The sequence below is a fragment of the Eschrichtius robustus genome, chromosome 1, assembly GCF_028021215.1.
Source record: "Eschrichtius robustus isolate mEscRob2 chromosome 1, mEscRob2.pri, whole genome shotgun sequence".
NCBI classification, from domain to species: Eukaryota; Metazoa; Chordata; class Mammalia; order Artiodactyla; family Eschrichtiidae; genus Eschrichtius; species Eschrichtius robustus.
This window is the reverse complement of record NC_090824.1, coordinates 130,240,948-130,255,204: the sequence shown is the minus strand read 5'-3', so window position 1 is coordinate 130,255,204 and position 14,257 is coordinate 130,240,948. Positions and strand designations below refer to the sequence as shown.

The 14,257-nt window shown below is 41.7% G+C and overlaps 1 protein-coding gene across 2 annotated transcripts in view; it reads right to left on the bottom strand.

Annotated features, from left to right (window-relative positions):
* Positions 1-10,423, bottom strand: part of GLCE (glucuronic acid epimerase) — a 122,849-nt gene extending 112,426 nt beyond the window's left edge. For both annotated transcript variants that reach the window (XM_068554582.1, XM_068554573.1), the window contains exon 1: positions 10,246-10,423. The gene's annotated coding sequence lies outside the window, so the exon portion shown is untranslated. The remainder of the gene's footprint in view (positions 1-10,245) is intronic.
* Between the last annotated feature and the right edge of the window lie 3,834 nt (positions 10,424-14,257).

Sequence of the window (14,257 nt, the reverse complement as noted above, 5' to 3'; positions counted from 1 at the left end):
AGTGTTACCTGCAGAGCAAAAAAATATTCAGTAATTGGGAATGGTTAAATCATTACACATCCGTTCAACAGAATATTATGCTGCTATTAAAAATTCGGTTTTGAAACAATTTTGACAAAGTACGAAAATCTTTATGATATAAATTCATGGTGGGAGAATAAACAGTATACAAATGAATAAATATATTCATGGAAGGAGGAACAATGTGTACCATAATGTTAGCAATGCTTATATTTGAGCTGAGGCATTAGACCTTTGTCTTTAGTATTTCTCCACGTATTTAAAATGAGTTCCTAGAACTTATAAAATAAGGGGGGAAAAACAAGCTACACACACATTCCTAAGTTTATAATATTGGAAAACTGATGTGATATTTAAACAGCTGAAATAAATTAAAGCCTTCTAATTAATAACATTTACAAAAGCTGGTGACAAACTAACTCAAATTATTATGTATCATTAAGATCATTCCTACTGTATAATAAGCACTACCAGCTAGCTTATTTTTTAATCAATACAATAAAAAAGAAGACTTTGAACTATCATATGGTACAACATGGACAAAAATTAAATCCCATCAAACAGGGTTAAAAATGTAATTATGGGGGCTTCTCTGGTGGCGCAGTGGTTGAGAATCTGCCTGCCAATGCAGGGGACGCGGGTTCGAGCCCTGGTCTCGGAAGATTCCACATGCCGCGGAGCAACTAGGCCCGTGAGCCACAACTACTAAGCCTGCGCGTCTGGAGCTTGTGCTCCGCAACAAGAGAGGCCGCGACAGTGAGAGGCCCGCGCACCGCGATGAAGAGTGGCCCCCGCTCGCCGCAACTAGAGAAAAAAGCCCTCACATGGAAACGAAGACCCAACACAGCCAAGAATAAAAAATTTTTTAAAAATGTAATTATGAGTTAAATTGTAATAATACTTATTATATAATAAGCAATAATATCCCTGGAAGAAAAAAAAGATTAAACTAACATATAACATCTAAATTAATAAACATAACCAAACTTTTCCTTTAAATGAACTGAATCTGCCACTGGGAAAAACATTATTAATGAATGGGTAAACTATCATTGCTCAGACATTAATCGGTACAGTTTCAAATGTAGATGGAGTTTACCCCTAAAGATTATTTCCACCACTACTGCCCCCTCGAAAATCACAAATCTCACAAGGTCACTATTCTGCTTAGCACCCTTCAGTGGGTTACCACTGCCTTAAATCCAAATTCCTTACATTAGCTGTAAGATCCTCCATGATATGGTCCTTGCTTTCACTCCCCACTCCTTCCTTCTCACTTGCTTCCTATGCTCTGGCCCAGTGGTTTGCAAAGTGTGATCCTTGAACCAGCGACACCTCTACCACCTGTGAACATGTTAGAACTCCAAACTCATGAGCCCCACTCCTACCGGGAGATTCATATTCACATTATAGCTTGAAAACCACTGCTCTAGCCCTCCTGAATTGCCTGCAGATTCCCAAATCTGCCCTGCTCTCTCTCTGCAAAGACAGCTCCCCACCCACAGTGCTTTTACCCCATTCCCTACGGGGCATCTCATCCACCTTGTTTCCTACTCATCTTTCAAGTCTTAGCTTAGAAATCACTTCAAAAGGGAACTGAAAACTTTTCCAGAATTAGAAAACTATTTCTCATGATTTCTTCTATCATTGTAGGCGTTCTCATTTGCATTCTTCACCAACTAAAGCCATTTCTAAAATTTCTTAAGACCATCAAAGAAAGCCTTTGCTTGACATATCCCAAAACATAACGTATGCATTGGTATAAATGATTTCAAACTGTACAGAATAGTAAAAAATATATATAATGTACAGTAGAACCAAACTGTCAAAAAGAAATGACTTTTTTAAGTTGGGAAAATATAGAAAAATAGCCAACCAGTTCTGAAATTCACACCTTAAAACTAATTAATTTGAATTTCCTCTTTTCTGGACATATTTCTCCCATCTTCTGGAGAAGGGGCACCAACTAATAAAGAACATGATTTTAAAAAAAGAGGCTAATCAAGAGGAAAGAGAAATGTGTATAGCCTGGATAAAGTTAAGTGCTACATGTTTTAAGTCAGATATAAGAACAAAAGCACAGACCAGAAGCTGTTCTCCAATATTTTTAATAAGTTTGAGATAATCTCACAGTACATGATTAGTTAATAATTTATCTTCAATCATTTAATGATCATCTATCATGTGCTAAGGACCACATGGAATTAAGAATTATGTATATGTATCTATATATCTATATCTATATGAAGATGAGGTTAACTTCTAGTTTTTTAGCCAAGAAATGAATCTTTATGCCCACGAAAAGACAGGTACAAAATTGTTCTTAGCAGCTTTGTTCCTAAGAGCTAAAACCTGGAAATGGCCCAAATATCTATAAATAGTACAATAAAAAATATATACTCACACAATGGAATACTATACAGCAATGAAAAAGAATGAACTTCTGCTAACTTAAAAATTGATTTGATTCCATTTATTGGGTTGGCCAAAAAGTGCCTTCAGTTTTTAAGTAAAACTAAAAGACACATTTTACATTTTCACCAAGAACTTTATAGAACAACCTATTCACCCTTTTGTTCCACTAGCTTCTGCCATTTTTCAGGCAACTTCATAATTCCATCTTCCCAAAACTTTCCAGCTTTTTGAGCAAAGAACTGTTCCAGGTGCCTTTTACAGTCTTCCAGGGAATTGAAATTTTTTCCATTAAGAGAATTTTGTAAAGACTGAAATAAATGGAAATCCGAAGGTGCAATGTCTGGTGAATACGGCGGATAAATCAGAACTTCCCAGCCAAGCTGTAACAGTTTTTGCCTGGTCATCAAAGAAACATGCAGTCTTGTATTATGCTGATGGAAGATTATGCCTTTTCTGTTGACTAATTCTGGACGCTTTTCATCGAGTGCTGCTTTCAGCTGGTCTAACTGGGAGCAGTACTTGTTGGAATTCATCGTTTGGTTTTCCGGAAGGAGCTCATAATAGAGGACTCCCTTCCAATCCCACCAAGTATACAACATCACCTTCTTTGGATGAAAACCGGCCTTTGGTGTGGTTGGTGGTGGTTCATTTCGCTTGTCCCACTATCTCTTCCATTCCACATTATTGCACAGTATCCACTTTTCATTGCCCATCGCAATTTGTTTTAAAAACGGAACGTTTTCATTAAGTAGAGAACCGTATGTGGAAATACAGTCAAGAAGGTTTTCTTTGCTTAACTTACGTGGATCCCAAACATCAAAGCGATGAACATAACCAAGCTGGTGCAGTGATTTTCAATACTTGATTTGGATATTTTGAGTACGTTGGCGGCTATCTCCTGCGTGGGATAACGTTGACTGTTCTCAATTAATGTCTCAATTTGATCGCTATCAACTTCAACTGGTCTACCTGATCGTGGAGCATCGTCCAGTGAGAAATCTCTAGCAAGAGACTTCGCAAACCACTTTTGAACACATTCGATCAGTCACAGCACCTTCTCCATACACTGCACAAATCTTTTTTGTGTGTTTCAGTTGTGTTTTTACCTTTCTTGAAATAATAAAGCATAATAGGCTGAAAATGTTGGCTTTTTTTCTTCCATCTTCAGTATTAAAATGGTTACACAAAAATTCACCAATCTTGATGTCTTTATTTAAAGGCATGCTGATATACAGCTGTCACATAAAATCTAACAAAATTGTTTCAAATGAAGTTAAAGACAGCTAAGTGCTACTAGAGCCATCTTACGGAAAAAACTGACGGAAACTTTTGGCCAACCCAATATATGAAGTTTAAGAAAAAGCAAAGCTAATCTACTGTGATGGCGGTCAGAATAGTGGTTACCTTTGGGAAGTACTGACTAGCAGAGAGTAAGGAAGGATGCTGAGGTCCTAGAAGTGTTCTATATCTTGGTGTGGTTGGTGATCACATGCTTACATATGTAGAAATTCATTGAGCTGTTTATGATTTCTGCACTGTATACAATTTAAGTCCTAGAAACAAAATTTTTTTTAAATAGAAGAGAAAGTTCCTCGTCCTCCATGCCAGCCAGCAAGGAAGGAAGGAAGGAAGGAGAGAGGTTAGATCAAACAATCTTCAAGTTTCTGTTTTATAGTTCGATTGTCTTATTCATGTAACAAAAATGTGAGTACCTACTTTGTAAAAGGTAAAATGTGAGCACCTACTTTGTATCCCCTGGGTGCTGGGGATATAGCACTGAATAAAATGGGTAAAAATCCCTGCTCTCATGGATCTTACATTATAGTAGGGTTAGAAAGATAATAAAAGCAGTGTGTTGGACTGCAGAAAAGCACTAAAAAAGAAACAAAGCAGGGACGAGGGATAGGAAGAGCATGTATAGGAGGGATGCTGTAATTTTAAACAAGGTGTCAGTAAAGGCCTTTCAGAAAGGGGTGATACTTTAATTCAGAACTGAAAGAAGGACGGGAGGGAGACATACGGATATCTGGAAGAACATGTTCCAGGCCTTCTAAAACAGCAAGGAGGCCACTGCGGCTAAAGGGAAGTGAACAAGGGTTAGATTCAAAAAAACACACACACACACACACACACACACGGCCAGATATTCTTTCCCCCAGTCTCTCCTTCCAATTCCTCATTTAAAGACTAACTTAAATCAACCCTTTTCTACATAGAGACTTCTGCAGCCACTAGCCCAGTCCACATTTACCTTTATCTTCTGAGCTCCTGGAGCTGCATCACTCATGGCATCTTTATATACTGCCTTGCAATTAAATACTTACTGCTTCCCACGCCCAATAAACTGAGCCTCTTCAGGGCAGTGACTAGATTTTATGCTTTCTTGTATCCCTGTTAGTTAGTCCATGGTTGGCATGTAAATGGTTACTGGTCAGGCTGCTGCTAATAACGTTAGCAGGCAGAAGATTAGTAAACTGTGAATAGATTTTTAAAAATAGAAAAAAGAGGAAGGAAAGAAACCAAGACTAGGGAGCTACGTGAGTGAAGAGGCACTGAGGCGTCTCCATGTGTCATGATCCAGAGTCTGGATTTTCTCTGAGCCATGTCCTTAAGACTCCGAGATCCTCAACATCACTTTTCTAAAAGCCACTCTAGGCTTTTTTCCTGGGGGGAACATCAGGCACCTGGCTTCCTTTCAAATAATGGTTTTACAACACCAATGGTCATAACTAGCTTAATAACAACAACAAATCTTAACCAACTACAAAGCTGTATGATCTTGAGCAAGTCATGTAACTATTCTTGTGTATGTCAGTTCCCTCATATGCTAAATGTAGGAGTTGGATTAAGTGGTCTCTAAAGTCCAATCAATCTCAAATCCTCTACTTTAGCTTTTTTTGAAAAAGCTGAATGGATAAACCTCACAACCTACTTCTTCAATTTATAAAATGAATAAAATATCTATTAATAATTTTAAATACACTGAATAAGAACTCATATTCAGAAAGCAGTGTAGTATTTTGAAAAAGCATAAAATCTGGAGTAAGACAGACCTGGATCTACATAGCCTGCTTCCTAGTAGATAAATAACCCTGAGAAAGTTACTATATTTGCAGGATTTGTTTTGAGAATTAAAGGTAATGTATGTAAAGCAACTACTAAGCCAATATAAAATCCCATACACACTGGCAACAATCATTTCCCATACAGAAAGCAGCCAAGGTAAAATATCTACCAAATCACTGATGTCTAAGATCTGAAATACTCAAACTAGTTCATAACTCTGCTAACAACTTTAGATACAGGGATTCGTGGTTGCCTCAAAATTCTGCATGACTTTTCTGCAAGTTTAACAGAGTAACCCCTAACTCCTACAGTGCTGATAGTCTCTTTTCTTAAACATGAGGATAAGAACTACAGATCTAATGTCAGTTTGTGGTCACAGGGGCAAGAGAATAAGATAATTTAGAAAGCCCAGCGTTTTAGAAAAATAGGACAAGACTGAGATTTGGGCTTAACTGAGACATTATGAAGATATTAATCTTGGCACTGAGAGTTCAAATCTGTAATGAGAGCCAACTGTATAAGCAATAGATATTCAATAAGTAATAAGACAAATATACATCGGCCTTTGAGTCCAGGAAGAGAGAGACATACATAATTACAGCATACTAACGAACAAAAGAGAATGAATGAACAAGATACAGAGAGTGAATAACCTAGTGGGGCTGGAAGAGCGAGGACCAGAGCACACAGAAGATTCAAAAAGCAGATAGCGCTTAAGTTGTATCTTGAAAAATCACTAGACTCTGTCAGTAAGACAGGAGAAGGAAAGGCATTCTAAGCAGCAGGGAGAATATATAAGAAGGCTCTGAGTCAGGAAAAAGTATGGCTCTTTCAGTAAACTGATGTTACTAGTACAGTTGGAGCTTGAGACGTATGGTGGGAGAAATGCAGGAGATGAGCCCGATGATGAAGGGCCTTGTAACCATAGAACTAAATACTGTAGGTAAGGGAGAAGTATGGGTTTTAAGAAAAAAGCACTGAACATATTTGCATTTTAGAAAAATCACATTGGCAGCAGTGTAAAGGACAGATTAAAGCGGGTCAACCACTAGAGACCTCATTCTACACACAGAGTTAAATAAGGACATTACATTATCATCTAGATACTCTATTACAGAACCAGGGATCAGAAGCAAAAATAATAATGCTTTAACAGATAAAGCTAAATTACCAAAAGGAAATCATTTACCTTCATGAATGTATATTCTTGAATTAAATATTTCCTATATATCTTAAAATAGAAGAGGCTCTACAATTAGGTATGATATATAAAAATTACATGGAACTAGTTGTACCCTGAGAACTAGCTACTCTTATGGCATCTATCCCTTTTCGTACATATAATACTGTAGATCTGCAACATAAAAACCTATGTAATAAAAACCTTGGAATTGGAGTTTATATTGATTACTGACAGGGACTTCTCTTTAATTTTATATATACGTTAACTGAGGCCCTGAGAGACTAAGGAATCATCCAAGGTCAGATGGTTAGCAGCACAGTTAAGCCTGGAATACATGTCTTATGATTTCCTTTCTAGAAATTGGCTTAGTACGTCACATTTATAATTTCAGAATTTTGAATGATAATCCAAAAGACACTGGTATTGTCATTTTCAGCAGTGTAATAATGAACTATAAAACTATTTTTGTTTCATATGCCTCACAAGAAAAACAACTATTAGGTGTCCATATGTCTGACAAAAAGAAATCCCATCCTGAAATCTGTGCCACGATAAAAACACCTCCTGCCCCGCCACAAAAACACAACCTATTCTTCTCTAGGGAGTCTAAAAACTTCCTTTTTCAACTCGGGAAACAAATTTGAAATAAGAAAGGCCTAAGATTAATTTATCTTTGTATAATTAAAGATCCAACATCTTTACCATGTTTTAAGATTTAACTTGGGCCTCAGTCTTTTACTTATTCTGTTGTGCTCCTCTCCCCACCCCATTCCTATAATTTTACATACTTGAAATACATTTTTCCTTCACTAGTACACACAGTAGAAGTGGCAACACTGACAAAATGCCTTATAAATACAGTACATTTCACAAATTTGCATAGTGACCAAAATTTTAATTTTTAGACTTCTCTAATTTACCCTTAAGTAATGTCTGCTCACTGAAATAAATTCAAATAGTATAAAAGCATATATTAATAATTAATAACTCTCTTCCATGCCTTTGCAACTCTCTCCTGAAGAATCCCCCGAACACTTAAAAGTCTGATATTTATCCTTAGACTTTTTTTATGCTTATATAACAGAAGGTGCTAATCCTCAGAGTCAAACTATATTTAACACTCAAACTCTACTCATGATAATTTAATCTTTATTACTTCAGAAGGCAGATCATTATCTTGCCTGGTTTCTGGTTAACATGACAGACATCAATTATATTATCATTATCATTCAGAGGTTATTTTTTTTTAAGTGAGCAAAACCCCAACTATCCTGTTTATTTCTTCCTTATCAGCATCTCAATTATTTTATGTATTTATTTTATTTATTTGTTGTCTTTCTCTCTCTCTTGATATAGGTTTCATGAGAGCTGGAATCATTGTGCCTCCATGCTGTGACACCTAGCAGACAATCAAATATTTTTTGACTGATCAGTATGTTTACTTAGAAATTATGAAAGCTGCTTTTTAAAAAGTTACTGACATCTGCTTAATTTTTCATTGGCTTTCAAAAATAATAAGGAAAAAAGATCTGCTTAGAGTTTTTTTGGCTGTGGTTCCAATCAAATGTCTGCTCAACTGATCAGTTTTGATAGTCAAAACTATCTTATAAAAGTCAATCAGGCATTTTGGTTTGATCAGGAATTTATAACCAAAACAAAAACCAAAAAAACTTAAGCTTTTCGGAGAGTTATGCATTGCTATGCAGAATTCCCTTGTTTTTTAAAATGATTACAAAAGTCAAGTATTAAGTAGATTATCACTAATGTTTCTGGTTCTAAGATCAAAAGAAATGTCATTAAAAAAAAACTGTCACTAAGAAAAAGAATGAGGCAGGCAAAGTTCTCTGCTTTGGCACACTCAAATTTGTCTGTTTATCCCAAATTACAGAATTACTGTGAGTACAGGTTCCACTGCCTGCCACATCAGACTTCATTTACGGGCCTCTATGATAAAGGAGCTATCTAACCAGGAGAACTGTCAAGCAAAGGAACAGACTTTCTGACTTAAACATAAAAAACAAAAAACAAAAAAAACCCCACATACACATATACACAGGTCATTTTATTTGAATTCCACCTACGTCTGGGCTAGTTACCAACGACTCTGCATAGGAGTCAAGACTAACTGTACCTTTACAATAAAACTGTTAAGCAGGATTCCCTAAAAGAGCTGTTAGCCATGCTTACAGGTCTCAAATGACGTTTCTGCAGAGCTCTAGCTTTGGAACTTCGAATTCCAATGCGTTATTTGGAAGCTGAACTTGAAGTTACCTCTCTCCACAAATGCTTTTCAAAGGGCAGAGAGAAGCCAGAACACACTTCCCAGCACTGCTTGACTGCCTAACACTCGGGCAAGACTTCAGGACAGACCTAATAATGCAGGATCAGCAAAGCAGACCACCTAGGAAAGGAAGCCAAAACCTCACAGCCTTCCCTATCCTCAGCGGCTTCCACGCTGACGCGGAGGACACTCGCCTCCTTAAGAATCTACAGTCTACATGCCCACTTAAGGTGCTGCCTGCCACTCTCCCGCTCCCAGAGCAGGGAGACCAGCACGCCTCCACAGGGATCCCGGGACAGAGAGAAGAATACTGCAGAACAAACCCACTATTTCTCCAACTAGGCAACAACACGGATCAATCCTTCAACTGAGCATCGAGTAAATCTCATCTAGAAAGACATTTGTTCCAGGATGCTGACCAGCCACAGACTGTGTACTAGGCTGGCTCGGGATGTCACCAGAGTCCCCTTCCCGCCCCGAGCCGACCCAGCGCCTGCAGAGCCGCGCCCTCCCTTCGAGATCTCCCGGGGACCCGCTAACTCGCCCAGTCGCCCCCGAAAAGACTGGAGGCCGTGCCAAGTTACCGCCCCCCTCTGGGCAAAGCAGAAGCCCCAATAAAGACGCTGGTCTCCGCTGTAAACCCTTCCGCCCCCAGCAGCCCACTAAGGCGGTCCCGGCCCCTGCAGGACGCAGATACATCGCCCTCTCGCCCGGAGACCCCGATAAACAGACGGAACCCCAATACACTGCTTCTTTATCCCAGGAAGGCGAAACGAGACGCCCACTCTCGCTCAAAGGACCCCCAAGACCCCATGGATCTGCCCCTTCAGAAACCTAGGACCTTGCTAAACTGAATCCTCTGCCCCCAAAGAGCCTGAGACCGCGATAAAAGGACCCCTTGTCCCGGAACCGCGCTATACCACCTCGAGGAACAGAAGGATCCTGATAAATCTCTTTCGACCCCAAAGACCCGGGACCCAATACGCTGCCAGCCACCACCCCCCACCCAAGCCGGAAAAAACCCCGGACCCCCATTAAACCGCCTCCTCACCCCGAGGAGCCCTGGCACCCGCTACACCGCCCTTGGGCGCCCGCACCCGGATCCCACCCCACCGCCTCCTCGACCCCCGCACTCACGAACCCCTCCAAGCCTCGCGCCCCCCAGGCAGCGCCGCGCTGTCCGCGGAGCCGCCCCCATCGGGAGCCCGCCTGCCCCGGCTGCTCCGTGTCCCCGCTCCCCGACCGCTCCTCAGCGAAGACGAGCTCCGGGCTTCCTCACCTGGGTAGCGTCGGAGGGCAAGAGGACCGGGGAGCCCTCAGGAAGAGAAGGAGGCGGCAGAGAAGGGGCTGCCCAGGCCTGCGTCTGCCGCAGCTCCAACCCCTCCGCGAGGAAGCGCTTCTGTGAGGAGAGCCCTCCCGCTCCGCGCGCAGCCGGGAGACGGAGCCACAGCCGTGCCCACCGCTCTTCCCGCGAGATCCCAGCCACAGCGAGGGGCGGGGCCACGGCGAGGGGCGGCTGCAGAGGATCGAGTGACAACCGCGAGAGCCTGTCTGCGGCGGGGCAGGAGGCGGGACTTGGAGCCTAATATTACCAATCGTAAAATAGGAAAGGTGATTCGCCTACCGCTTCTCTTTTCCGTCGCCCCTCATCAATAAACTAGGCAAAAGGAGCAGTGACGTTAAGTAGTCAGGGGCAGAGGGAAGGTATCTTGGATGGAGAGTTTTGGCTTGTGTCTGGTTCTGGTCAGCCTCCGTAGATATACCTGGTTAGGGAAGAAGGTGGTTTTCACACCGCCGTGGACTGGGGCGCTGTTACCCTTGGTTACCGCGCGGCCTGAAGTGCTCAAGAGGTTCGCCTCTTCCTGGTTGAAGGCGCACCCTCCTTGGGTTACCCAGGTCTAAACCTGTTTTACCCCCATCGGGGCCTCTCCTCCCTCTCCACCTCAAACAGGGCGCCATTTTTGAGATGCCAGTGTTTTCCCAACCCCTACTAAGGACGTCTGGTCTGACAAAGGACACCCTTCTGACTCGTGTTTATTTCTACTGAAAGCCTTCTAGAAGAGTAAAAAGTAAATCTCAGTCACCATTATAACAAATTCCGAAATTAAATGAAAAGTTGTATCTCTGTGGACCCCAGTGTCTGGCACACGCAGGGCACTGAATAAATGTAAAAGGAATGACTGAAGAATGTGATATTTAAATACAGTCCTCTCTCAGTATCCTGGGGTATTGGTTCCAGGACCCCTGCAGATACTAAAATAGTGGATGCTCAATTCCCTTATGTAAAATGGCTGTAGTATTTGCATATAACCCACCTCCCATGTCCTTTAAGTCATCTCTGGATTATTTATAATACCTAATACAATGTAAATACTATGTAAATAGTTGCTGGTGCAACTTTTTAGAACTTTCTGGAATTTTTTTCCTGACTACCATGATTGGTTGAATCCACAGATATGGTGGCCAACTATGTATGAAATCTGAACCCACTCCAGAAAATTCGGGCTTTCCTAGCCTTTCCTGTACAATGACAGCCAACTTTTTTCACCCTTAAGCCCAGTCTCTTCATTATTATGCCTGTCCTATAGCCTTCATTCGTTCCTTGTCCCACAGCAAGAAGTGTCCTTTCTCCTCATCAAGGTTAATCCCTGCACCTGTGCACTGGATCACAGCCATTCCCAGATTTTGATGAATCAACTATCGTTTCCTTGTTATCAATTTTCCCCTCTAATCTAGCTCATTTCTCCCACAAACACAGTCTCCTCCATGCTTTGAACAGAACAAAACAACTAACCTCCTCCACCCTTTCAAACTACTCTACCTCCTTTCTTCTCAGAATCAGTGCTTAAGAGACATGAAACTGTATTTGCTGTCTTTACTTTCTCATCTCTTATTTTCCCCACTGCAATGCTGCTTACACCCACACAATGGGCTGATCTCTCAGTGATCACAAAAGACCTCTTTCCTCTTTCTATTTTGGGGGATCTTTCCCAATGACCATATTGCAGCCTTTTGACAATGCCAGCCATCTCCTCCTTTGGTACCTGCCTAACTACTTTCTCCAGATTCTCTAGCTACTCTTCTGATTTTTTTTTTTTTTAATCCTCTTTCCTCATTCGAAAACTGTTGCATATTGGCATCTCCTTATCTTATAGCCATGCCTTGTGCGTAATAAGAAAAATGGTTTCCACACATGGTTCCACACTTTGAGTGTCAATAAGTTGCTCAGACAAAGCTGTTAGAAGAATCCAGAGGGAGGAGACATGATTATGAGGCTGGGTCTTAAAACAGTAGTTGGCCCATACAAATGCAGAGCAGAAACAGAGGCTTTTCAGAGAAAAAAAATAGAGTGAACCTGAGCACAGAGGAAAGGATGTAGGCCGAGCCTGGCTATGGATTCACCAGATTGGTCTACAGAGGATTCCTGCAGAAGAGCAGTAAAAGGTAAGTTTAGAGAAGAACCCATAGTAAAAGGCCTTAAAAACCAGGCCAAGTTGATTCAACTTGATTCTGTATCAAATGGGAAGCCAGAGCCAACCCTAGCATTTGTAGGGCCCACAAAAGGCTACACATGGAGTTCCACATATCAAATGTCTAAATATTATGTAAAAGTTATAAAACAAGCTAACAAACTGTGAAGTTAAAAAATATATCCTTTCGCTTTGACAAATTTTCCTAACAACTTGGAAGGCCAGGTTCGAACTTAGGGTTCTGGGACTTTTCAGAGTTCCCTGCTTGGAACAGAGAGAGCTGGCCCACACACAGAGCAATCTTCCGCCCTTTTCTTCCCACAGCCAGTTCACCCCCCACTCTATGGGTACCCCAGCCCACATGTCCAAGCTCCATTCCCACTTTTCCCTCTACAAAACTATAATTTCTTAGCCACTCCACAAGTCCAGGAGTTTATATTTCAGGCTCTAGGGGGGAAGCCCACAAAGGCCCTGGAAGTGGGCTCATGGTCATTGGGGTAAAGAATTTTGGCTTCCAATACCTGGAGCGAGGTCTGAAGGGGTGAAGTCAGCTTCAGGTGGGCATATTCCTTTGGTTTGATGGATTCCCGTCCCACGTAGGAGTGCAGCTGGAGAAGGGCCAGAGCAGAGCCCCTTAAAGGTAGGCCCCTCTCACCTGCATCTAAGGTGGTAGCAGGTAGCAGCAGAGCCCCTGAATGTCTTTAGTAGGGTAATGACATATATAGTAGATCTATAGCTTGAAATATAAATCTGTGTATTTTCTGTTTCCCACCTCCTCTCCTCTTGCACTGGTATCTTAATGGCAGGAATGTACTGGAAAGAAAACTCTATTCTTGACTCCACTCTCTCCTTATGTGGCAACTCCTCTCCAATGCCCGGTTTCACAAATTATACTATTCTATGACTCCCTTATTAATCAGTGTATTAGAAACCTGGGTGTCTCTAAATGTGAGAAAACAGAAAAGCTATGAAGCACTCTTAGCCTGGACTGGAGCTTGGAACACTCACATTTGACTTCTAAATTAAAATGCTTTGGAAACAGAAGCTCCTGAAGAGGCCCAGTGTGAAGAGTACACAGGCAGGAAGAGTACCAAAAAGGCAGTAAGCCACCACAGACGGGGGCACCCCTCTCACCATCTGTCTTTATGGCACGACGCTTCACTCTGTGGCCTGACAGTCATGCTCTGTCCTTGCAACCTCTCCATCTGGTACCAAGTACACCCTTCAGCACATTGTATGTTAAGAGCTGCCAAGGAGCCAGAACTACCATGGTTTCTGTTTCCAGGATCCAAGCCTAGAATTCTGCCCGTGGATCCTGTACATCTCTCAGTGGTGCTGCAGATGATTTCAGCAGGGGGCTCTGACGCTTCCTTAATCCCAGGACCGACATCTACTCATAGCCACACTCTCACTCAGCATCTGTGGCTGGTCTTCGCCAACCAGCAGCAGAACAGAACCAGCTAACTTCTTATTCAGGTCTTACCATCTGCTGCCTGTGTCTAACCTGTTAGTCCAGGTAAGTACAATCCAACGCTTCTATCCCTGTTCCTTTCTAGCCCTTCCATCCTTACTGGTGTCCCCCTCTCTGAGCATGTGCTGGGGAAAGCTTCCTCCTGGCCGCTGCATATTCATGAGGGGCATAGAAAACAGTATCGTTGGAGAATCTGCAAGAAGAAATCTGGCTCTCTCAGACCCAACCTCCACTCCACCCTTTTCGAATTTTGGAGGAGCACCTATTTGGTTAGGTTAGAAGGCTGAAATTCTGCATGAATTACCCCAAGATTGAGGGAACAGTATTCATCTGTCCATTTGCTGACCACA